Below are 25,596 nucleotides of genomic sequence, written 5' to 3'. Positions count from 1 at the left end.
CGCCAAACGGCGTCTTGCAGCTTTTTAAGTATCATTACAGGGTATATGCATGATGTTTTTTTTTTTTTTGTACTTTTCGGCAATTTTTGTTGTTTTTTAGACTGTTCCCGTGATGTTTGCAGCCCAGGCCGTGGCCGCTGCTTCTGGAACGCCCGAGAACTAGATCGACTGATCGGGATCCATCACTTACGTGACGTCTGGGTCGAGTTAAACGGTACCTTGTGTGCTCCTACGTGGTCGCGTGGCCTCTCGTTGAGCCAACTCGACCGCGTTTATGTTCCACCCTGCCTCGTGGCGCGCCATTTTCGTTGCGCTGTTCTTTCTTTTCCCGCTCATGCTTTCATTTGCACCTCAAAATGTGAAAAGCGATCAGGTGGAACCCAGCCACTTCGATCGCGGCGCCACCTTCGCTGCGATCGAAGCGAACGACGACACAGGTCAATGCAAAATGGACAATACCGCCCTTTTTGGGGCTATATTGTATGTTTTTATGATTTCGATGTCAGAGGTAACGTCGAAACATCACGTCACGGTGACGTGGCGTTACGACGACGCCACGACATCACCGTCCACAATGAAGTTACGCGACGTCAAAATGCTGTCGTAAGGCCGTCGTGACATCAAATCGCCGTTGTAACGACGTCGTGACATCGCGTCGCGTTGAGGACGACGCCTTTACGCGACATGAAGTCGCCGCTGTAACGTGGTCTTGGCAACGCGTCGCGTTAAGGAGGACGCCACCTTCGCTGCGCCGTTACGCCGTTACGCGACATCAAGTCACCGTTGTAACGCGGTCATGACGTCGCGCCGCATCGAGTGCGACTTTGAAATGGTCGTCAATGCCGACGCTGACGTCGACGCAACACGCAGCGTCGAACATTGATATGACGTCATGTCAACGTCGTCCTTAAGTTGTCGTCAACGTCAACGTAATAACGACATCACGACGAATCTTCGATCCCGTCTAACGTCGTCATCTTCGCCAACATCAGCGTCGACGCGCTGTCACGACGAATTCTTGACGTCACGTAACGTCGAGGATGACGTCAACGTCGACGTCGTGAAGTTGTCGGGACGTCGTCGTGACATCGAGTTGTGTCATGTCGACAGTGACGTCGACGACCTGACACAAAGCGTCTTTGTGACGTCCCCATTACAAAGATGCCGTCATCTTGACGTCGCGTGACGTCGGCGTCGTAGTCGTCAACGTCAACGTTGACGTCGACGACGTTGTTAGCGGTATATGACTTCAGAACGAAGTCTTGATGTCGCGTAACGCGCATTGTCTACGCGGATGACGACATTGACCTCAAGGCGTCGTCGTGATGTGCCATGGCGTTGTGAGGACAAGTCAGGTCGCGGTGACGCTATGTATTGCCATGTCACCTGACGTCTTGGTTGTGTAAAAAATATATCCCGGCGTTCTATTGTTTCTATAACCTTGACCAGTGTGCCGGTCTAGCTTGGCGTTGGAACGCAACGCGTTTTTCATAAAAAGCGGTTAATACGAAGCCCTTCGCTCGTAGCGCCCGACGGGGCGCTGCGAACGAAGTGGCTTTAAACGCCTTCATGTTTCAAAGGTAGCGCAAGGTGCGTCGATGCACGAGGCACGGGGAACGTGCGGCCCTTGGGAACATCATGGCAGCACAGCGCAGCACTGAGCTAGATTTCAGACGCCATGTTCTTCCCGGAATCGGCGCGCGGCATGTGTCTTGAGCATTTCCACAACAATGAACTGCGCCACTTTTCCCAGGATAAAGGAGCTTTCATTGGCTTGGCTTAGCCGATTTTTTCCACATGCGGATGTGCGAAAATAGCACTCCGTTGGCCCCACTCGTCCTTTCTAGTACACCCTAGCTAGGGTCCAATCTATGAGCCGCATTCCAATATTGTCAGTGGAGGGTACTGCGATTCCCCAGAACACACTACATCAAGTTTCACGAAGGAGAGATTGAACTAAAACGCTCGCTTTCGTCCTTGAAATTACACCGCAACAAAGAAGTTTCTTGGCCAGTGGCGTTGCGTGCGGGTATCCTTGAGTTCCACTAGTTCCAGTAAGCTTGTGTAAAGTGAAAAACATTTCAATTTAATATCGTTGCACCACCCCTTTATGGTGCAACCCCACCCTTGGTTAGTGTGATTCTGAACCAACAGATGGCGGTGGGGTCGCCTTCCAGGCCTGTATATGAATGCGAGAAATCGCGTGTGGTGGCGCTTCAATACAGTGGGGTATTTTTCTATATCTTGAATATGACATCCCTGGTCCCTTGCTTGTTTTTTTCTGCACGAGCTTTCTTTGGAACACACACGGCTGCGCTAGTTCTTGTGCAAGGGGGCCAGTTGCCTAAGCTCCGGGCTCACGTCTCCAGCAAAAGGGGGCAGAACATAACGCGAAAATCGTCCTGAGCCAATACCACCTAGAACACAAGGCCTGCGCATGACGTTTCGTTAGTAAATCCCCGACCTGCCCCAAGCGGCCAACAGCCCGAAGCTTGACGAGAGTAGGGGCTCCCGGCGGAGCGCGGGCGAAAAGTGATCGCAGAGTCCCTGGCGAGCTCGGAGCCGCCGCTAGCAGACGAATTCTCCGCAACGCATTAGTTTTGCCTATTTCCGTGCGAGGTGATCAATGAAAAAAATTGTCGCGGGTATTCGCTGCTTTGAATGTTAAAAAAAGGTGCCACCTCATAAGTGAAGGACATTTTCTTCGCGTGGGAAGGATGTTAGAGCTTTCAGGTTGCGATTTCGGTGCTCTCCTGAAGAAAACACTCTCTCACAACTGATGTAAGCAAGACAAAACACGAATGTACCTTCGCATTGTCTTTTGAAAAAAAGGGCAACGTACAAAAATTTTAGAACGTAGCTACGTTTAAACTTCATTTTTCTTATCATTCAATTTGTTTCGTTGTTTGCATGCAGTTTCCATCTCTCATGAATGTCCTGCTTATAACCGTTTTGTCGTATAGACGAATAGGATGAAGAAGCAAACGGCAATTTAGAACGACGTACGTTATCGCGATGTCAGTATGTTCTGGAAGAAGTCGATTGTGCACATGCAAATCTGACGCTATTACTGAAATTAATAAAAGCGGAGTTACAAGAAAAACAGACTTTTTGAGCGTCCAAAAAGAAAAAAACGAGGAGAGCGTCATAGTGCCAAACAAAGGTGATTTCGGTCACGTTATATACGGTACCCAAGCGCCCTGACGACTCTAGGATAAAAGTCGGCACCCTTTGGACCGCCGTCAGCAACTCTTTCCATTTTTCAGTCTACTTTCTTTTTTTATTTTTGAGGAGGAGCTACGACGTCTCGTGTTTTCTTCCTCCTGCTTTTATGGTTTTTTTTTTGTGTGTGTGTGTGTGTTTAGTTTACTTGACGTTCGAACCATCCCGCATTTTGTTTTGCCTTGTTTGGACCACGTTTTTGCTCTCGTTCCTTCACTTCGGAGCTTACTACCGCCAGTCCGTCTGCTACGCTGCGCCCGGACATTTTGAGGGCCGTTTGCAACTTTGTTGTTGTTTTATTCTACTGTTGTCTGCGATAACCTCCTATTTTCGCCTTCGATTTAGTTTCTAATCCGAAATCTTCATACGTGCTTTTTGGTATTTATTTAATATATTAAAAAGTGCAAGCTCGTTATACATTTATGTTCGAATCTTATTTGCCTACGCCGGAACGTCTGCTATGGATCATTGTTTGTTGATCAACCGGCCGCCTTCGGGCATACACCAGCGCATACTTGGAGATGGCAGGCTTGTCATGCAAAAACAAGTTTTTGCGATGTGTTACAAAATCCTTCTTCAGCTTCCCAAAGACCGAACAAACGTCAGTAATTAAGTTGCTGCAACATTAAAATTAAGCTAAAAACACACACCCACACACAGACCAAAAAAAAAAAAAATGGAGCTCTTTTTTTTATGCTGCTGCTTTCTATTTTTTTCCCCCCTAAGCGCCGCAATGATCGTCGTCGTTGAAGGAGTTTCTTTGCTGGATCATTTGTATCTTTCTATCGTCTGCTAAAGTTTTGTTTTACTCACCGTTGTTTGCTACCTGTTCCCCATTTCTCTTTATTTCCGCCTGAGAAGGGAACCCTATCTTTCCTGTAAAGTTTGGAAAGTGTTTGCATGGTCATTTTCTCATTACTTGTTTATTTTTGTTATGCTGCAGCGGCTGGTTTGCTTGCTCTACTAATCTGAACATGTTGTTTGCGCACGTTTTAATGATCACCTATATAGGTAAGAAACTGTGACAACGCAGTCTGTAACGGATCAACAGTAACCTCTTACGACGTAGTTTGAGCCGCTAAACGCATTTCTTCCGCTTCCCAGATGCGCTCCAAACTCGTGTGATCCCCTGAGTGGCGTTTGAGACCGCTAAATAGACTGCTTTGTTCATGCGCGCGTTGTTATTTGATTGTCCGATCAGTGGATCAGTGGATTCCGCTTCGCAAGCGAACTGACCGTAATGAATTCTTTCAGCTGTTGGGGTGACGAAACGGGGCTCGCAAAGCGTCTGCTTACGTAGACTCCGAGTCGTCTAGAGGCGTTCGCCGGCGCTCCCGTGGGTTTTCGGAGGAACTACGCCGCACTTACTGGCGGCCAGTGCGCGACTGCTTACCGCGAGCTGATAACGAGCTGCCACAGTTCACTTGCAACGTGAATGCGACACCATCAAGATTTCCGGTCTTAGCAATGCGAGCTCGTCTGAGCACGACCACTGAAGCAGGCGATGCCGCAGGCGATGGAGCGGACGATGTAGCAGACGATGGTGCTCATCCCGGCTAGCTAGGGGGCGCTGAGGGGATCTGCTAGTGATGAAGTTTAGAGGAGGAAACGCGCAGGCCTTGTGTTCAAGGTGGCATTGCCTGACCCAAATGGTGAGACACGTCCACAACAAAACCGCCAACGTGTTGAAAAATATAAAATTTCCTGTGCGCCGTTATCAGAGATTTCAGAGGCCATTTACACATATTTCAATGTGACAAGATTTATATTGTCACGACTCAGGAACGAAAGTGACGAGAGGACGAACAGTGAACTGAAAACTAAAGGTTTATTCGGCGAACTTGTGCCGAACAAAACAGTGACCGCATCTCCACGTGATGAGTGATGTTGATTGGGGCGAAGCTCTGGTGGTGCTGATGATACTGATTTTGTTCATACGTATTCATAGGTAGTGCTGATGGTGCTCATTTTTTTTATTGCTCATAGGTAGTGCTGAGTTCCTAATTGCGTTTTGACTTCATTAGCCAATGCATGCAAAGTTTAACGCGATTATATACGCATTTGACCGCAGCGCCCTCTCCTGTATAGACGTTGAGCGGCGACATGCAACGTTTTATCCATGCATCCTCAGCTCTTGAGTTACTACCACATCTGAGGGCCCCCTCGTCCCGCAGTCGTGGCTGAGGGGTAAAAGCGATGGACTAGAAAGCCATTGGCGTCTCCCCGCACAGGTTCGAATCCTGTCGACTGCGCAGTCATTTTTTTTAGGGCTGTGCGAATAGTGGTTCGAATCGAATAGCGCCGCGTCATCCATAGCCTTGACAATGCAAGGGAAAGCCAAGACGACCCGTTCTTTTAACAGTGCAGAAGCTGGGGATGACGCTGCGCTATTCGATTCGAACCACTATTCGCACACCCGTAGTTTTTTTTTTTTTTTAAGAAGACAGATGGGATGGCAATCGATGTGAGCACGGACGCCGGAAAAGGCTAGACGCCCAAGGGGCTTCGCCCTTAAAAAAGTAAAGGAAGAGCGTCGAGGCAGCAGAAAAGCAGGCGGCGATTCGGCAGTGTAACAGAGAGTGAGAGCGAGACTGACTCGACAAGGTCGCGGGCAGCTGCTTATCTACAGTGCGTCACTATCTCAAAAGTTCGGTAAAGAAGGTTCGAGCGTCGCGTGCCCGGGGCGAGTATGAACTGGCACTTTCGAGAACAAGAAAGCAGGGCGAAAGTTACGTCTGGGGCCCTCAACTCGTCAAACGCAAGGTTGGAGCTGAAAATTCGCGGAGCGCGCAGATTGGACGTCGGCGAAAAAGGCGCGAAGTCATCGTCGTGATAGGCCAATCGGTGCGCTCCGTCAATTTCGGCCCCAACTTTGTGTTTGACGAGTTTAAAGGCCCTGGTGCAAGAATGAACGCGAATCATCTAGAAGTCCGTGACCGAGCGTTGCTTTCTCCGCTCTGTGGGCGGCAATATGACGGCCCGGCCCTTTTGTCGTGCATGTGTTTGGCTGTTTGCGGATTTCCAGGGAAAACGTGATGACGTGATAGACTTGGGTTTCCGAAACTCTAGCTGGAGGAATTAACTGCCTAAAAAATAAAAACAAATGAACTTTTTTCTCGGCAGTCAGGTGTCTCATTCATGTAGCTGGGTGTTTATTTTGACCACAACCACGAGACTGGAAAGCACAAAGAAATGACACTCAGGATTAGACGTTGAGTTTGGTAAACTCAGAGTAGGACTGGTGCGGGAGTCATAATAAAAAGAATGTCGAGGTTAAAAATTAACTCACAGCAATAAATGATAAGAATTAATTTTAATACGAATCCAGTAATAAATGCAATGACTGGCCAAGCAAAAATTCTGGGTCGGTGGATAGCTTTTGCACATAGTTTAAGCAATGTAAAGGGTATCGCAAAAGAAATTACAGTTTGTTTGTTTTTTTTTATTGAAAGAATAAACTAGGCATGCCGAACGCTCATTCTCCGCCCAAAGGTAGCGCTAGAGGTCAGAACCAGATGTCAAATTTTCAGCCCGATCCGATACCTTCTTCAAAAGTTATAAGTGATTTTCTGAAAAGTTCAGTGCAGAAATGGCGGCCAACGGAGTTTTCGAATACACGGGGCTCTAAGACACCAGAAACCGAAAACGGGCAAAACTGGGCTCCACTTTCCCATTGAAATTTTCAGAAAATCACTGATTTTTAAATAAGGTGTCAGTTCGGGATGAAACTTTGGCATCCGGTTCTGACCTAGCGCTACCTTTCGGGCGCAGAATGAGCGTTAGTTGATGCGTAGTTTATTTTTGCGGCAAAACAAAAAAAAAAAATGTAAATTTTTTTTGTGACATCCTGTACCAGTCATAATTTGGTGATTTAAGGCCTGTTCACACATACAGCGGAGCGCTAAGTGAGCGCTACGTGAGCGCTCCAAGGAGCGCTCATGTGTCCCTTCCTAGCGCGTGACTTAGTTCTACATAGCGCGCGATTAGCGCTTCTGTAGCGCTCCAGTAGCGCCTTGTTAGCGCTCCAGGGGCCCTAAGCTGGACGCTTGGCGAAAACGACGGCGTGAAATTTGGCGCCCGCGATTGGCCAAGGCCACACTTGACCTTGGAGCCGGCCAATCATAGCCGCCGAATTTCTCGGACGACTTTTTCGCCAAGTGTCCAGATTAGGGCCCCAGTAGCGCCTTGTTAGCGCTTCAGTGGCGCTTCTTGTACCGCGGTGCTGCGGATTAGCGCCTGCACTGCGGTTCCGGTTCCTGTGGTCGGATGTGCATCAGCAGCACCATGGCGGACATGTGGGATGCTGAAATAGAAATGCAATAAATGCTCTTAGATACGCGAATAATGCATATGTGTGTTGGCGGCTTAACGCCCAGAAGAGCCTTCTGGGTGCGCGAAATCTTTCGCCACCGAGATACCGACGGGTACCCGGCGAAGCTTGTTTATAGGCTGAGGGACCGAGACACAGAGCTCTTTCGAAGGCGATTAGTTTTAACCGCGTGTCTTTCAAATCAGGGTCACTCACATCGAATAGAAAGCGATGAGGTCGTACCCAATCAATTAGTCGCTCAGAATCCATGACTCTGGATCGCCTGCCCGACCCTTTGTTTGGAGAGCGGCTGTTTTACTTCCTCTTCTTTTAATGCCAAAGGAAAAACAACAACAAAGGAATCGCCGTGCACGCGTTGTTCCGCAGCAGCAAGCACTGCACAAGGAGCGTGAGAGCGCTAACAAAGCGCTTCTGTAGCGCTAACGGAGCGCTAACAAAGCGCTTCTCAAGCGCTAACAGAGCGCTTCTGAAGCGCTAACAGAGCGCTTCTGAAGCGCTAACCGAGCGCTAGATCACGCGCTTGGAAGCGCCACATGAGCGCTCCTTCCAGCGCTCACGTAGCGCTAAGTTAGCGCTTCGCTGTATGTGTGAACCGGCCTTTATGCGCGCAAGTAGTGGTGTGCATAAATGAAAAAAAGATTCAAACGGGTAGAGTTTGACGCTGTATAAAATATAGTGTAAGCACGCACATGGTACGCTGATTAAGAATGAAACAGCCCTACATTTTACACTAGCTTTGACTGTATCGAAAGCTAAGGGTGCATCAAAAGCTAAAACTTGTACACATACACTGCTCAGGCCGTTATGTTTGAATGCTCATAGTACTTTATTGCCCTTAGATTTGGTGTAAGTTGTCTCCTGATTGCTTACAACAGAAAGAAATGAACATTCTAACTCTGGGTTGATAGCAAATCTCCACCTGCTGACAGCTACCAATCATCTCGGCGCCGATTATGAGTATTCACTGCACGCAAACGGTCGCGTACTTAGAACGAGTTTTTCCCACGTGGTTTCATACAATCGCAATTGTTCTTGACAAACAACAATGTTTACTCAGGCAAGCGGTCACATGTGAAGCTTATAATATTTTGTATTGATTGTGGCACACGTGGCAATTTGCATAGGTTTTCCTTGCAATCGGCGAAATAGAATGCTTCTGGGTTACCTTAATCTCTAATGTTTCTAGCACACAAAAGAGCGCGAAATGAATCGCAGTGGGAAACGAAAACAATATAAAGAACAAGCGTACGTAATCACGTGAAAACTGAGGGCACTGCAGATATTCAGAAGGTAAGCTTTGTTGCACTAAATACATTGCCAGTAAAGTGCTTGGTTTAATCGTGCGAGCGAAGCGGAACAAACAAGTGCGAGCATACTGCCCTGAACAACACTTTCAGTGAACACGCGCACCATCCAAAGCATCGAGTGGCTTTTATAGCTTTTGGTGTGCTCAAACCTTTGAAAATGCCATTATAATCAATTCTATTATTTCAATTATTTTTATTAGGTGTGCCTATGTGGTTTTTTTTGTATTTCGCTCTCACGTGCCATTTTCTTAGTTATAAAATATTTTTTCCAGAAGTCCGACAACTATCGTCTGTTTCGTCGTAAGTAGGAGCCGCATAATAAAAAATGTAGACAAAAAAAAAAAAAAAGAACGCGAGCACGCGAATACACATTAAAAATGCAATGTAACGGCGCATCCAAAATTAGCCGTTAGTTTTTTTAGAAAGCCGCAGTTTCGTAGGGCGACATTGTTACCCGTTGAAGATTATAGAAAATGCAGTATAACTGATAGCTCGGGGTCTTTAACGTGCATTACGCAGTGTATGTGGTACACGATGTACGACGGTAGGATGCAGATGGGCGACTGAACCCACGGTCCTTGCTAAAGCCCCTTGATAAAGCTGTTTTTACAAGTATCGCCAACCATTGTTGTGGAAACGCACAAGACATGTGCCACGAGCGGGTGCTCCGCCGTCATTTGCCTCCAAGGGCCGCTCGAGAGACGGGCCTCGTGCACAGGCACCATTTAAGGTTACTTGAAAGACCAACGCAAACACATCGAGGGGATTTAGTTCCTACAGGTTCTGCGGCGTAAGTTCCGTGCTTTTAACTGAGCTCGCGTTTGAGCATTTGTCCACGTGCTCTGATCTGCAGTGCCACAACACACTCGGCCAACGATCATGAATGATCCCCCACCGCACTTGGTTTAGCCTGTGAGCTAAACCAAATGAGCTACGCTTAGAGTATCGGCACTTTTCCCCCAGATATTGGTGTGGGCACCAACATTTTGGTGGTTAGTAACAAATTAAACGCAACTGAGGATCATCATGTTTCAGAAGTGCGGTGTCAGGAAGCTCACGTAATACTGGTTTGCTTTGTCGCGAACTCTTTAAACGTTTGTGGAGGACGGAAAAGCGTTTCCTGTGATTTCAGATAAAGCTTCAGATAACTGACAGCATTATTTTAAACACCGAGATGTGAATGAAGCGTAGCTTATTTAGTGGCTCTATTTTAGCCCGACCGCATAGGCACAGAAAGAGAACGAAACTAAACCTCGGGCTCTTGGCTCTGCTCCAGTGGTTTCATCAGCCCGTAGCGTTGGCTGCGCTCCGAACTAAACCAAAGCAAAGCACATATTCAAATTTTAGGGTTTTACAAGACAAACCAACAAGAAGCACTTAACACACCCAAATAGAAAGAAGTTGCGGGTTTATTTTGACTTATTGGAGATTTTTTGACGTGCAACCGAAATCTCGAATTGGCCTCCGCGCGTCGGATTGCGGGCACCTCGGGCGATATTTAAACCCGAGAAATATTGATTCATGGGTCAGCGCGTTGGCTCAGAGACAATGAGACGATTTAATGTTTTGTGTTTTGTTTTTATATCATTGCCACTTAAGAGCCACCGAGGTGGTTTTTGAAACAAAGTATAGTCAAACCATTCAGACATGCATAGTTTGATTGCGGAAATGATTTCTGCAAGTATTAAAAACATTAAAATGTTTTCGCATACGTGGCGGAATATGAAATGGCAAGCAAGCAAGCAAGCAAAACTTTATTTTGTGTAAGGGCCTACGTCCTGGTCCGGACGGCCCGTCCGGCCCACGCCTCGCGGATCGATTCCGCAAGGGGACCGGGGTGATTAGTTAGTGCTTCTAGTGCGGTGGATATGTTGGTGCCCGTGGGTGGAGCGAGCCATTCCTACCAAGAAATGATGTGTGAGAGGGTTGGGGGAAGGGTGGGTGGGTTACAAGACCAGTAGGTGTGAGGGATGGAAGGGTATTCTCCGCATTTCGGGCAAGTGGGGGAGTCGGGTCGTTTGTAGATGTGGTGGAAGATGTGGTGCGGAATGCATTTTATGGCGCCCTTTTCATTTGGATCGCGTCGGGCATGTGTACCGACGCACAGTAGAATACGCGTAAAAGTAGCTGTGGTGCACCCTGCACCCGCAGCCTCGCGCTTGTTGTTCTGACATCTCTGGCTCGCTCACTGCGGGCATCTTGACATCTGACATTTCGATCTGGATGAGCATCGTACCGGCGTGCGGTCGTGTATCACTACTGCGTGGTGCACGTTAAAGACCCCAGGCTAGCGGCTGTACCGCACTGGCTAAATTGCTCATCTACAGCTGGGAGACTCGTTGCCCCTGTGAGGCAGACCAAGTTCTAGGCTGTATAAACACACACACAACCCAATTTTTTTATTTTTGACATCTGGCACCCTGACATCTGGCGCTTTTTCTGTCTTTTCGGTGGCGTTCCAAGCGGCACACGACGGAAAATGCGTATCACGCTGTTCTTGAACACGTGTCGCCATCTGTATTTTATATTAGGAAACTACAATTTGCAGTAACTGAATGGGAAACGTTTGAGGTCTTATAACATTCTTAAAGTGTAATATATCAATATGGAAGTTCTGGAAACTGTAATATCGATGGATGTTTCATAATTTATTGTTTAGTTTTTTATTAGTTGACTTGATTCCGTTTTTTGTAGCTCCAAAAATTATACCATTTTAAACTTTATTTTTTTTTAAATATACATTATCTTTACAGTTTGCTGCTTACGTTTTTAATTCATTACATTCAACAAAATGCTCACGTAAAATATCATGGGAAATAGCACGTTATAGCTCCAGAAATAAATTTTTCAATATTAGAGACTGTGGTCTATTAAAAGCTAAATAATTAACTAACTAAAATAATCGTAGCATCGAGACGTTAAAGTATTGTTGAAAAACAGATCTTTAATTTGACATTAACTTTGTAATTGTAGGATACATAGAAATAAAGTTATTAGCCGTCCAAAAAGCACCAAAACGTCAAGCACGGCAGGGTTGCACCTTAATGCTGGGTCACCGAGCCCCCATTCCTTGCGTTCAGTTACGTATTTATTTATTTTATTTATTCATTTATCTATTTCCTTTACCATCAAGGCCGGAAGGCATTACAGAGGGGGAGAGCAAAGTTGGGATCAAAAGATTGCAACGCATGGTTATTCACACTCAGCAAAAGATGATTGGTAAGAGCAGACCCAGAAAGTACAGTGTCAGTTTGGATGCAATCGGTCCGGGAAGGTGGTTCCAGGCGAGGTATGTGCGAGGAAGGAAAGAAGATGGAATGCAGATGTGATAGCGATAGGTACCTAAACTTTTTGCTGATGATCATGACGAGCAGAAGTATAAAAGGGTCGATTGATTAATTTGTCGCGAAGCACATAGTTCTAAAAATAAAGTTTGTGAAATAAACAGAGGTGTGAAAGCTTACTTCGCGAGAAGAGGGGCGGGGGTGCCAAAGTAGATTTCATAGAAGTTACGCTAGATGTATAATGATAATTAGAAAAAATAAAACGCGCGGATCTATTTTGAACTCCTTCCAACGCGGTAATGGGGGCGGCTTGTCCGGGATCTTCAGACCGAGGCTACATATTATAACTTTGGTCGAACTAGGGTTTTAAAAATAATTAGCATGAGGGAAACAGGTGCTAATGAAAAGTTACGCCTGACGTAGCCAAACATACGGTTAGCATTAGATGTGATATATTGAACATGTGTTTTTCATGAGAGGTTAGAAGTAATGTTTACACCTAAATATTTGTAAGAAGATACCGTGTCAAGCTGAGCCTGATTAGGAAAGTAGTTCCGAGTTTCATGTGACTAGCGAGATAGACGCGTGGACTTACATTTGTTAGTATTAAGCGCCATAGATCATACGTCACACCACGTGGTAGATATATAGTGTTAATGTCAGACTGAAACATGATGTTATCGTGGTCAATAAGTATCTCATGATAAATCACACAGTCGTCAGCACATAAACAAATAGACGAGGAAACATTAAGAGGGTGGTCGTTAATGTACATTAGAAAAGTAAATGTCCTAAAACAGATCCTTGTGGAACCTCACAGGCTACAGACGAAAAGGAAGAATTACTATTATTTACTGTAAGAAAGGAAAATGCAGTCTGCCTGGGATCCTCTGTCCAGGATGCAGTGAAGGTCATGTGTGAATGGTACAAGCTGTGTCTCACATAAAAATCTTTTCGAAATCATAGTTGGGATGCACAGAAGTTGTTATTTCTAAGAAATTGACGAGGTTGGAAAATATTATATGCTCAAAGAGTTTGCAAGGAACACTGGTTATAGAGATTGGGCGATAATTTAAAAGGAAATGTTTGTCACCAGTCTTGTAAATGGAAACCACCTTCCCCACCTTTCAATCTAAAGGGAGAATACGATCTCTAATGGACTGATAAAAAAGTTTAGTGAAATAATAGAAGAGTAATGCTTAGTATTTTTCAAGAACTTCGAATTAACACCGTCCACTTCTGCTGAAGACGACAATCTTAATGCTTCAATGACATGATCGACACCAGCATAATCAAGCAAGATGGGGTCCACTGGCAAATATTCCGAAATGTCTAAGAGAGGACATTCCGTGCTGCTGTCACTAGAAAAGGATTCAACTCAAACTCGGTTCAATACATTCGCACACTCTTCAATTGGCATAAAATCCCGACTTTCGCTTTTAGACTAACAGAAAAATCGGTTTTTTTATTCATGATGTTCCAGAACTTCTTAGGATTTCTATGAACATATCGGTTAGGGTGCGCGTAAAAAACTCCAACTTGGCCTTATTAACATCCTCTTTAAATGTCTCAGCTGCAGTGCCGTATTTGGACCACCGCCGTTCAGATGTGGTAAATTTGGCTGCTCGAAATCAACGCTATGGGAATCTTGGAGTGCAGTCCTAAGGGGAATATGCAGGTTAGAAAGGGATTCTACTTTATTCTTAAACGTTGGCCAATCACTTCCACTGAACGGTCGGAGAATCCTTCTAGAAATGGATCAATAAAAGTTGCTAGATGATTGCTAATTTTGATGAAGTTTAATTTTGCATAATCTTGAATTTGTTTTACGTGACTTGATGATTTCGGCACTGCAACTTTATCATAAAAATGTAGTATACCATGACCAATAAGCCCTGTAAGATATGATATGAGGGAAACTAGGTCAAGGTGATTCGACAGGACGAGATCCAATATGTTTGAAGAAAACGGGATTACCCTGGTTGGTTGAGCAACCAACTGAGTGAGATACAAATCTGAACAAAGGTTCACAAAGTCATTGCGATTCGATGATGATACAATTGTGGATAAATTACACTCTGCCCACACGATAGAAGGAAAATTGAAGTCGCCCAACAGAAAGATTGGTGAACTGGGAAACCGCATAACTAAGTTGTTTGGAGAGTCATGCAAAGCTTTAACAAAGAGAGATGATCATGACGATGGTCTATAGCATACTTCGATAATTCACTTGTTGTGATGAGAACCTATACAAACCCAAAGTATTTCTAAATCACTTGTCACGTTAATGCAAAACGATTCAACATGAGTACCCACTGCAATTAAAACACCCCCACCGTATCTTGCCTCTCATTTTTGTAAATATTATATTTCTTAGACCGATAAAAAAGTTCACATTCACGCACTTTCCCGGACAGCCAAGTTTCAGTTAAGACAATAATATCCGCATCTGTCGCTTCAATAACTGCACAAAAGTCGTCTCGTTATTTTAATAACGCTTTTAATATCAGTAAAAAGTACAGACACATCTAAGACAGGATAATGACATAATCTTCCCTTCGCCTGCCTGCTATTCCGAATTCAACGTTCGAGGTGCGTCCCCAGTGCAAGGCAAAATTTGTGTCTCGGAAACCACAGCTAAGACGGAGGGACTGTTTTCGAGCACGTTATCAATAACAGAATCGTAAACAGAACATTTATTACCAATGTACATTTTATTGTGTCGAAGCTTAAAAGTGGCATTCTTAGCTTTCGCAAATTCAATTAACTTTTTCCGCGCTTGACGTGTTCCAACTCAGAAGTCCTCACTCACGGAAATGCGACTAGATCTAAACGATTACCTGGACAGTAGAATTCGGTCTTTTAGTTTATACGAAGGAAATTTAACAATAACTGGGCGACATTTATCGCGACAAAAAGTACCGATCCTGTGGGCACGAATATTAGCTCCATCAGCCACTTGAATAAATGGCGTCTGCCTCAAATGTTCAAAATTGCCTCCTCCGTTTGTGCGCAAGTTTAAGATAAGTTGTCAGTTATCCCGTAAAAAAACCGGTTATCACGACGAGAGAGGTCTTCAGCCTCGTCCAGACGAGCTCGCACGGCCCAGTTTTCTTGTTCAACTACTTCGACTTTGGGCTTGTCACGCCGACTTCCTCAGTCACGGCAATATTCTTATTTTCAACCTTGGACAGTCTAGCGTTAATACCTGTTATGGGAGTTTGAATAGGCTCCTGAGTATTTTTTACTTCGTTTAACGATACTAGTATACCAGACTGTGCCTGATCTATTTTAAGCGAGCGCGCGTTAATCTGTACCAGTATTTTGTGCATGTCAGTGAATTGTTCAAGTTGGTTCTAACTCATCAGACCGGTGTTAGCCTCAACGTCGCCGGACTACTTTAGAAGGAAGCCTAAAATATCAACACACTTACAAACAGTTTTGCAAAACACTTGTGAGTACGGGAACACCAGTAAACACACGTCGTTTGTTCTTTTAGCGTTTAACGAGGGTACTGTAGCAACCGAGCAAGAAGACGAAATGAATGGTCCGCATGGTCAGGGTGATCCCGTGCTCACTTAAGGCTGCCAAGTGATTCCAGACGTATATATAGTTGTTTCTAGATGGCGCCGGTGTTCTTGGTGATGACGTAGATGCTGACGTGGTCCAGGCCATCTCGATGACCCAGCTGGGAGCATGATGTTCCAGCAGATGGGCCGCACATTCATGCTGTGGGCGGGCTTCATCACGACGGTTGCCGTACCTGCTCACCACAACAGCGTTGTCACGGTCGGGCAGGAACGTTGGGGCAGAAAAATGGAGGCGAGCCGTAACCTGAACGATCAAGAAGACGAAATGAGTGGTCCGCATGGTCAGGGTGATCCTGTGCTCCTCTACAAGACACCTGGATATCTGTGCTTCATATCAAGCGGGTCTACCAATTATAGCAGGTAACCTGACACGCGACTTTCGAGACATGAACGTTTCGGTGACTTAGAAGTAACGGAAGGAAACGGTGCTGTGTGAAGCAGTCCTTAAAGGGTAACCATAGCTCAAGTCCTTACTTTGCGTTACGACAAGCCTTGTGTACTTGGTGGCCACCACCGCGGTAACTCACAGCCCTAGCTCGCCGTGAGCGCTCGTAACACAATGTAAAGAGACACTTCTGTGCGAATAAGCCTGGATCATTTCTTATGTTACGTTACGTTACGTACAGCACATTCAAGGCCCATTCGCACAGGGGCGCCTCCTTGCGTTATGTTGCGAACTTTTACGACGATTTCTGACGGTCAGTTACCGTGGCAACAAAGGGCACAAGGCTCGTCGTATTATAACGTATAGGGTTGAGCTCGGTTGAACTTTTATAGTGTGGTTCACACAGCACAATTTTCATGCGTTACGTCCAAGTCACCGAAACATTCATGTCTTCAGGCGACCTCCTCGAATTGGTCGCCACGCACGATAAGAAGTACGGATGTCCCGGTGGCCTGCGCGTAAGTTTAGATAACGTAACTTAAGGAATAGAGGCTGTGTGATTCAGGCTTGAGTGCGTTGCACGTAACGTAACGTAACTTAAGCTAACGTAAGAAATGGTCCAGTGTGAACCGGCCTCAAAAAAGCGAGTGCATATCTAGTCCGGCCGTGCTATAGCCGGCTAAAGAAAATGTTATGGTTAGGAGCATTCCTCCCGAGTGTAAGCTTTATCGAGCTTATTGTCCCCACAGCCCGGTGTTTACTAACACAAAATAACAAAGAAATTGAACCTCGCCATGCACGGTCTGGACACGAGCGCTTCACTCTTACCAGTGCCACGGCCACTCGATTAGGACCAGTGCTTTGGTTGCACGAGGAGTGGCCATTCGAATCGTCACCATCGATATCGCTGATCAAGAACAAACGAGAAAATTAGGTTTGTTGTTCCCACAGCTGAAGCGTGCAGCCAGAGGCGTGTATTTGATCTCCTCCACAATATACGCTTATAAACCTTTTTTTTTTTTTTTTGTGACATGACACTATCGACATTCTGTCTTTGGATTGCGACGTGAGAGGGATGGCGCGCACGCCGCTCCCCCACTACCAAAAATTGCATGCCCCAGCTATCCCAGTTTGGGAAAGTGGCAGGTTTCAGCCAACCGAGGTGCAATGGAAGGCCTCCACCCGGGGCGCCCCCCTCCCTGATCAGGGGCCGCCCAGCACCAGGTAAGTATGCTCTGCCGAGGCATGAAAACTAGCGTCATTTTAGACGCGCACCCCAAAATGAGTAGTGACACGGATTACTAGAGAGTTATTTGCCTCGTTTTCACGAAGTCTGCCCAAGCTAGAGCGAAACGATCGGTGCGTTCAGAATGCATTCGTTATATCTCTAACATTAAGTGTCCTTTAGATAAGTTCTTATTTATTTTATATTAAACCATTATGAAGCGTAAAGTGAGCTGATTGAGCGCTTGGTATTATAGGCTGGCGGCCGCGTGCCTACTGCTCATGTGCTGGAATTCGCAGTAGATGTGCCGCCACCGGCGCGAGCCTCCGAGCTTCGATAACACTTCGACGCACGCGCAGTGAAACGGAACGCATGGCAGCAATCGCATGCTGCAGGACCAGTAGATCAATAGGGTAGGGTGTCTTCACGTGCGCTTTGCTTTGGGTGATGATATCTAACAACTTTGTTCAGAACGATTTTTTTTTAAACGCGTGGAACAACGTTTTCTTGCACGTGCTCTAAGCGTTGACTGCTCTACGGTGACATTTGTTTTTCGCCGATTTCTTTACATATTCTTTATGAGCTCATGCCGTTGGCCCCTGGTACTACAAAGTACGTCATCACGCAAAACATAATGACATTGCGGCATCCTAGAAGTGGGGGCCCAATACGCCCTCGTCTTCTCTTTCTGTTTCTACCCATAGCAGGCTGAAACGTAGTATGAACGTCGTCATGTATGATATAATGTGAGATCGGCGTCCCGTGACGTAATGGTTGTACCAGACATCACGACATGGAATAGTGACTTGATATTCCTTGCTGAATTCAACGGTAAAATGTGTGTCCTGTCACCTGGCGTCATGTCAGCTGAAGTCATGCGACCTGCACGTGACACCGTGACGTCACATCACGTGGCCTCTCTAAGGTAGCGAAAGAAAAACCCTATTTTTGTCCCCTTAAAATTACAGTTTTAATATTAGCAGCGCGACCACGACATATAAAGAAGAGTGGGTCTTAGATGAGGGCGAAAGATGTCAACGAACCCGGAACTAACCCCACGATCTCCGACAGGGAAGGGGACCATCTGAAAACGGGCGGCCAGTGTTTTTGACCGGAGCGTCCGGCTACCCTTGCTTCACAAGAACAACCCTCCCGTACTGTTGCGAACCTGTTTGTTACGAGGTATTTTTTTCGTGCAATAACGATATTTAAAAATATAACCCCGCAACCCCCCACGAACCCTCTGCGTTTTGGACCGGAACTTTGTTTACGTATTTCGGTGCTCCTAGGTTGGACATTTACATGTACGTTTTGAAAGGTCACGTGAGTAACGTTTTGGCGTCTGATGGGTGTACGCATTGGACCTTTTCCGAGAAGCGTTCTGCGCACGCGCGAGCGCCCGATGCCAAGCGGTGGAAGTCGGCACGAAAAATCGAGGAAATCCCGAATGAGGCTGTAGATCGACGAGTAGAACACGTAATTGCAGCATATATATAATTGTGTTACACAAAAAAAGAAAGTGGACGGAAAGAAAAACACCACGTATGGGTGGGCGCTACGGAGTTCCCTCCTTAAAGTCGCGTTGGGCACGTGACGCAGCTCAGAGAGCGAAGAACTGGTAGCGTAGCTCCCATTATCGATTGGTAGCACAGGTAGGTCACTTCCTCGATTTTTAGTTCGTGCAGCCACCACCTAGCGCCGTCGTTTGGAAAAGGTCCATTGCCTCTAGCGATCAGACGCCAATACGCCACTTCCGTAACCTTTCAAGACGTACTTGTAAATGCCCAACCTAATTGCCCAGTCGACCGGCTCCTCGTCCCCCGAGCAAGGATTGTCCTGGACGGGCATACGCTACTAAACTAAGGGAGAGGAGGAGAAGGCAAAACGCGCGGGGATGTCAGAACGCAGAGCTCAAGTTGGAATGATTGGAGGGTAGACTTAAAGCTAGCTGCTTTTGTTCCCACTGCACTTGTCCAACGCGTTAGAGCCAGGAACGCCGACGTCCGGCGTTTGGCTGTCGCATTCGAACGCGTCCTACGACCGCAGTGGAGACAAAGGCATCTTTTCTCTCCAGTGCACTCGTTGCACACGTTAGAATGCGGAACGCCGGCGTCCGACGTTGGGCTGCCGCAATCAAATTCGACCAACATGTGCAGTGGAGGCACAGGCAGCCTGGTTTTGGTCTCTCCAGTGTGCGGTAAAGTACATCTCAAAAGTACTTGAACTGAAGTACAAAGTAAATTAGAGGTGATGTGCTCTAAGTGACGCATTAAGTAGACTTGGTGTAATGTACCTGAAGTAAAGTACTAAAAAATAATTTACTTTCAAAGAAGTAAAACTACATTTTACCACAATCTTTTATTATGCCCTTTCATTTCACTATACAAGGAGTGGCCAAAATTCGGCTCGCGAGCCTCATGCGGTTCCTCGCGGGTTCAAGTGCGGCTCGCAACTCTCGCATCTGTACCCCCCCTCTCCCCCCGTTTCTCTCCCTAAAGACCAGCTTTCTTTCTGTTCTAGAAAATATTATAAATATGATAGGAGCAGTGACTGCGCTAACATACATGCAGTTTCGCTTGGAGGTTAAGGAAATTTTCCATCTCGCTTTCTTTGTTATAATCGAGGAGGGAGGTGTTCCGCAATAGATTCGCGCTGTTCCTTTCCCATTGTGTTTTAGTTTTCAAGGTCTCATGGAGACGCCCCAAGTGACCTGATTCATAGCTTCCAGTGGACAAAGTTCTATGCTTAGGTTTGCTTAACGACCGCGGAGTTCTCATTGTTATCGCGTTATCACCTACTGGCGTTCATTATTGTGACCTGCAAGTTTTTTTCTATACGTCAGAGGACAGGACCAGGCATGGACCTGTGAAGATGTGTCCGCGATTTTTGCACTGAAGAAAAAAAACGCTTTCGGCACCAAGAATCTTGCCTGGGATACAAAAAGATGTCCTGTGCACACTTCACTGAGAAAAAAAAAAAGACGTCGACAGACTCTCAGCATTCCTCATGACCAGGAGCATTGCCATTTTTTCACTGGCTACTCCATCATTGTACCTCGTGTGTCTAGATAAAAAGCCACATTCTTCAGTGCGTCTGATAAAGCCCGGCAAAATGACGTCCACATCCTACAAGAAACGCAAGTATGAAAGCGAGCATCGAACGTTTCTTCAAGAGTGGGAGGAAGACTTTGCTTCACGGAGGAGAAACGGTAAACCCCTTTGTCTCATTTGTAATGCTGCACTTTCACATCACAAGGCAAGAAATCTTCGACGTCACTTTGAGACGAATCACAATTTTTTTTCGAGACTTTCCAGCTTCATATTATTTAAAGAAGATCAAACTGGACCAGCTTAACTTACGACTTCAGAATCAGCGGTCTCAGATGCAGATTTTAAGTGAGGAATCAGGGAGAGCAGCCAATCAAGATCACGATTTTATGGAACGTTGCTCATGCCAAGCGGTACTAGGCGGAGGGCGAATTCAAGGAGAAAAACATCTCCGACGTCTTGCCAATCTTGAATACGACAAACACTAAGCTTCAAAACCTTGTCAGACAACTCCCCGTGCCACGGCATTTGGTCAAGAGGCGCGTTTTATAACTCTGACATCGTCAAAAAATAGGGGAATCTACGAATATCCAGGACAAGCCACAATCGCCATTTTCATCCGTTATGTTTTATGTGACAAAAGCGTGAGAAAAGAGCATTTGGATATGGTCGCCCTCAAAGAAAGCATTCATGGGGTTCACATCAAGGTCACCTTGCTAACAACGTTGTAATGGTTCGACGTTCCTCTAGAAAAACTTGTCGGAATTGAAATGGTACGTTGGCAAGTATACAGGTTTACTACGTCTTCTGCGCAGCGACCCCCGCCTTCCGAACTTTCTCTTAATGCACTGCATTATCCAACGTTAGCACATGGCGGCAAAACACATCTCCTACGAGGGTGTTAAGACCGTCCTTCAAGTTGTCAACTACATACGATCAAATACAAAATCTCACGTGTACTTTTGCAACCTCATGAAGATCTGGTACTGATGATGCGTCCAAACACGTCTTTTCTTTTTGTGCGGTAGGTTGGCTGTCCGTGCGCTGTCAAGGTTTGTGGACCTTTTGGAGCAGACTTAAACTTTTCTGGAGCCAAAAAAGAGGCTATGTCCCAAACTTCATGACGCAGGTTGGTTAGTCGATATTGGCCACTTCATCCACGTAATGCAGCACCTCCAAAATTTGAATATGTAGTTGCAAAGGAAAAAAGAAAGTGATATCGGAAATTTCCCAACCATTATTCATGTTTGACAACAAATTAACTATTTTTTTTAAAGATCTGCGAACAAGCCGTCTTATACATTTTCCGTGACTGAAGAACTTGCTGGATGCTAATCCTAAATTTCGTCTGACCCAGGCTACGCTTAGTGAATACTTCGCCAAGCTAGAGAAACTTGAGAGTGACTTCCAATCTCGGTTTAAAAATATGAAAGAACTCAGACCATGTTTCACGCTTCTAACCAATCATTTCATGATCGATGTGTTCAGTGGAGTCTCTCCAACAATGGAAATCTTTGTCGGAGATGTTGAAGCTTTGGAAGTGGAGCACCTGGAGCTCCAAGAAGACAAGGGACTGAAGATGATTATGCGACATGCATAGACTGATGAATTCTGGCGGCAGGTGCCAGAAACAAAGTATCCTCACATCAAGCGTGTGGGCCAGAAGCTTATCTCAATGTTTAAATCCACCTACTGCTGTTAGGCACTATTCTCAAGAGTAAAAGAGGTGAAGCCAAAACAGCGTGCGACCCTTACGGATGAACATCTAATTGTCCGCAACCACGTCATTCAAGCCAGACTTCAGGGTACATTTTCCGCAAATGGGGAAGTGCAATGCAGAGGCACAATGAGAAATCGTGGCATGATTGGCGTTCTGTGTGACCACTAGCTTTGTCAAACTAAATATTAAAAAAGAAAAAACTTGCCACGTCTTTTTTATTGCGATTCTTGACTGAAAAGGTTATTTTTTCATGGCCCTTTGCGTGTGCCTGTCTGACCAGCCCTCATAAAGTATTTCAAGTTTCATTTATTGCTCCTAGACGTTTAATGGTTTTGTTTGCGGCTCTTAGGCCGTATCAGCCTGGCCACCCCTGCACTATACAATGATTTCTTGAACTGGTATACATTGCCTCAGGGGGAATTGATTACTGCATCACCTATCTCCCTCAATGGTGGCGAAGATTGGATAAAGTAAAGTGGTCACAGAGCAGTTATTTTTAGAAAGGCCGCAAAATATAGAAGTACGACTTCTGAATTTGCCGCCGTTTTTAATGGGTTGTTGCAACCCTTGCTTTAAAAGCTTTAATACAAACCACAAAGTCAGCCTTGTAACTTCCGCAAGCAATCCTCTCGTAGTGGAGTGCCCTTTCCCCAACGAAAAAAAAAAATGAGCGTGCAGGCGAGCTGCAGATAACTGATCATAATTTGTCAACTGAAGCTTCCGCGGAAAAATGAAAAAGAACATTCTAGTAGAAAAAAGACATCAAACGAGAACGTTGTAATGGTGTGAAACGTTTTCCTCGCTTGTCGTTTTCCACGACTTGAACTTTTTTCCTTCCTTTTTTTCCGTACCAAAGTATTAGGTGTTACATTATGATAAATTGTCCTCTGATATTTTTAATCTCTTCGCTTGCCCTGACCGAGCAACAAGTAGCGAAAGTACGCAAAGCTACGGGAAAGCCGCCCAGAACACACGGAGTGATGCGTCGTCTGCTCGCGTTACAGTTCTGAGTGGAATATCCCTCCTACAATTTTTTTCGGCGTTGACAAGCATCATTTCGTGATACAAATTCAACCAGACGAAACTTGGGGAATGTGCTAAAAAGTCAGGAGTTCTAGTTTTCTCGTAAAGTACACGAAAGAAACCCTTTAATGGTATATTTGGCTCGTCGTCCTTCAGCGCTCCAATCCCCTGAATCGGATCTGGGAGATACGGAAGCGCCTCGAAATCCGAGCTAGAGGAACAGCGCGCCAGCCGAATGCTCGACCACTTTTCCGAGCGGCCCGAGCGCTCTGATACCGCACAGCGGAATCTGTGCGGTATCAAAAGGCGGCGGCGTATGACGCTAAGCCTCTCGGCCGTATCGGCTTCTTTCTCTTTCAACTCAACAGCGGAAGTGGCTGGAGTCACTTGACCGGTTTCCTGGCACGCACTCCCACCGCTTCCACTTCGAAGTCAGAGCGCCTCACAGCGCTACGAGTCTGGGGACGATGTGATGCGAAAGTCTGAGAGCGCTCTGAAAGAACCGGCGAACACACTAACAGCGCTCGACTTTGACCTGCCGAAAAGGCATCGACTTTTCAAAGTGCTCCAAGAGCTGCAAATTTAACAGTCGAATATACCATAAGTGAAGTATAATTACGTCCTCAGAAAATGTACTTTAAGTAGAATCCAAGTTTTCTCAACCTTCTTGAAGTAATATTTTAAGCGCAATGTAGGTAAAGCGCTTCCGCAAACTTTGGCTACTCATTAGTCGTTTGGGTTAGAGCTCGGGCTTCTGACGTCCACGCGCGCTCTCGCCTCCTCCTCTGCCTCGGCGTCTCGGTGCATTAGTACCTTTTCATCGAGTGAAACCTCGGAGCAAATCCAGGGCCCAGATTAGGCTATTTGTACGTCCTACTCTACGGCAGGCAGGAGACGACGGTGACCCTTCCGCGCAAGTTGTTTGCTGTTTGTGATAGAACGAATAAGCAACGCTTATGGCGACGTAACATGTTAATGACCTCCGAGACGGCGCCGACACGATGGCCGCTGATTTTGCTTGTAAATACTTTAGTGTTGTTTGTTGTTGTTTACTGTTATTTGCATCAAATACATCGTACATTACACTGAACGCTTGTGGAAAAAGCGGTCTTAAGACCAGCTTGACAAAGCCACAGGCCCCCACATTGGCAGTTATGCAGCACCAAAAAGAAAATAATCAACATATTATGCAGATTACAGCATTAACTCAAAAAGCAAAATAAAGATAATAAAGAGAAGCAACAATGGACACAGTCAAATTATGTCACAACCACGTAATTGTAGGATATCTTGAATGGCATTATCAAGAAAAAACGAGATCACCTACATGCGCAACAACTTTCAAAGTTTATTGTAATATTACACAGCATTATTTAAATAAGAAAAGTCGACTGGGCGCTGGAATAACAACGCAATGTTTTAAACGTAATATCTAAAAGCTTGACATTTTCGGCAGCTAATCTATTAGGTAACCTTGGCAGTTTGTGTTTTAATGTATCTTACCCATGGATTAATCTATAGGTGCTAACATTCCAAGGCTCACCATGGCGCGTTGAGTTGGCGGTAGAATTACTTTCTAAGTTAGCTAGTCCTTTTATAAAACAATGATTTAGCTTTTACCTCTTGTTTAAAAGCTTTAGAAAGCCGATAATCGTACATTTATGGATTGCCAACGTATTATATTTTACGAACAACTCATGTGTGTGAAAGTAAGACGGACTATTTTCAACAACTCTTAGGAACCGTTTTTGTAAGGCATGTGTTTTATGTAGAGTTGCTTGAGTTGTGGATGCCCAGACTAAGTCACAGTAGCAACGCCTAGATGAAAACAAACTATTATAAATTAAAATTATATTATTTCGTGGCAGAATATGCCGATTACGATAAACAAGTTCGACTATTTGTGACAGCTTAACGGCTACGGAATATATATGTGTATCCCACGACAAAGTTTCTTGAAAAAAAAAAAACCTAGTACCTTAAAACTAGAGACAACTGCAATGGCAGTGGAATTTATCATTATTGGTTGATTTAACACGACACTAATTTTTACTACCAAATACGACGGCTTTAGTTGTGTTTATATTTATTTTTAAGTTGTTTTTGCTCGTCCATTCGTCTAGTTTTTGTAACGCCGAATTTGCTTTATCGACTATCTCAATATATTTATTTCCGGTTATAAATATGCTGGTATGGTCAGCGTAAATAACCATGTTACCATCTGATCCAACAGAGACAATGTCATTTATATCCATATTGAAAAGAAAAGGGCCCAGAATAATCCCCTGTGGTACGCCACAAGAAACAGGAAGTGGATCGGAGAAATGATCGTCTATACGGGCTGTTCGTACACGATGATGTAGATAAGACATGATTAACGATGCAGCCTTCCCCCTGAAACCATAACGTTGAAGTTTTTGAACAAGCAGTGCATGATTTACATGATCAAATTCTTTAGTTAAA

At 45.4% G+C, this 25,596-nt stretch overlaps 1 non-coding gene across 1 annotated transcript; it reads right to left on the bottom strand.

Annotated features, from left to right (window-relative positions):
• Nucleotides 1–17,187: 17,187 nt before the first annotated feature.
• LOC8028079 lies at nt 17,188–17,350 on the bottom strand. Its single transcript, XR_003918249.2, has one exon. It is a non-coding gene; the product is annotated as a U1 spliceosomal RNA (small nuclear RNA).
• Nucleotides 17,351–25,596: the final 8,246 nt, after the last annotated feature.

The sequence above is a fragment of the Ixodes scapularis genome, unplaced genomic scaffold (assembly GCF_016920785.2).
Source record: "Ixodes scapularis isolate PalLabHiFi unplaced genomic scaffold, ASM1692078v2 PGA_scaffold1__304_contigs__length_218370807, whole genome shotgun sequence".
NCBI classification, from domain to species: Eukaryota; Metazoa; Arthropoda; class Arachnida; order Ixodida; family Ixodidae; genus Ixodes; species Ixodes scapularis.
Note: the sequence above shows the minus strand (reverse complement) of the source record. Positions and strands in the feature narration are given on the sequence as shown.